This window comes from Myotis davidii, unplaced genomic scaffold, assembly GCF_000327345.1.
Source record: "Myotis davidii unplaced genomic scaffold, ASM32734v1 scaffold1426, whole genome shotgun sequence".
Taxonomy (NCBI): domain Eukaryota; kingdom Metazoa; phylum Chordata; class Mammalia; order Chiroptera; family Vespertilionidae; genus Myotis; species Myotis davidii.
The window spans coordinates 138777-140162 of NW_006296818.1; positions in this window are offsets into that span (position 1 = coordinate 138777).

The window sequence follows — 1386 nt, forward strand, 5'->3', positions numbered from 1 at the left end:
CACACACACACACTCAAATAAGCAGCTTGTCTGTGCATTTAGCACCCCAGTTATATCTTTTATAACTGCCACCTGAGGGATGCGCCCTCAAGTCACCTGCTCTGATAGTCCACAGGGCTTGCATTCACAAGTCCCACTGGACTACAGCAAACAAAGAAGCAGTTGTTAAAGGACTTGAGCACTGCCCATGGCTATTTGCCCTGGCTAAGCATAGAGAGAGCAGGCAAAAACACCCATCTCTTGCTGAGGTTGGCGTGCTGGGTCTCGGATTTGATCCCTAGTCAGGGCAAATGCCCACTTTTCAGGTTAGAACCCTATCCGAGGTGTGTGTGAGAAGCAACAATTGAAGATTCTCTCTCTCTCTCTCTCTCTCTCCCTTCATCTCTCTCTAGAATTAATGAAAAGCAGATCCTTGGGTGAGGATAAAAAAACAAACACACATCACCCAGTTTTTTTTCCTGGAGTGGGTTTAACTGCATACTCTCTCAGCTGCTTCCTGAGGGCCAGTGGGCACCCCTCTCTCTGTTCATTCCAACAATAAATCCCAGTCCCCAGCTTCTCCCTGGAAAGAGCTTGTTCATACATCTAGTCATCAACTTTGGCAGCTGCCACCTGAGGGGTAGGCCCTCAAAATACCTAGATGTAATAGCCAACAGGGCTCAGCATTCGTGAGTCCCACAGGACCATATTGAAAACAAACAAACAAAAACTGTTTTCGAACAGGCATGCAAGCACTTCCTACAGGTATCTCCCCTGGGCTCAGTGCAGAGGCAGCAGACAAAAATGCTCATCTCCCAGTTTATCTCTGGAAGGGATTTGGCTACATACATTCTCAACTGCTGCCAAGGTTCAAAAAAGCCAGGTACACAGGGATGGGGACCATGGGGGGAGAGGAATTAACCCAGGAGCCCAACCAGGTAGAGTTACTAGGCCCCAACTGGGTGAGGAAGGAAGGGCATGTATGGGAGACATGAGCTTTAAAATGTGTGAATGTTACTAAGACAGGCAGCTTGCAGATAACCAATCACAAGGCAGTGCAGCATATAACCAATCCCAATGATGTTCCTGAGGCAAAATTCTTTTTTTTTTTAATATATAACAAGCATATATACAAAAAAAGCGGGGGGGCATGCACTTCCTCCTCTCCCTCCTGAAAGGAATGTTAGAGACAGCACAGGCAGTCAGGAGATAAAGGGGGGGTCCATGGGAGAGGAATGCATAAGTGGGGACTTGGAGTCACCAAAATGCGTATCTTAATTTTACAGAGGATAGAGAAATGTTACAGAAGGAAGGCATATTTTCACAGTGAATAAAGAAAAGTCACAAGGTACCAGGAAGAGGGAAATATTTTCACAGAGGATAGAGGACTGTCACAAGATAAGGGAA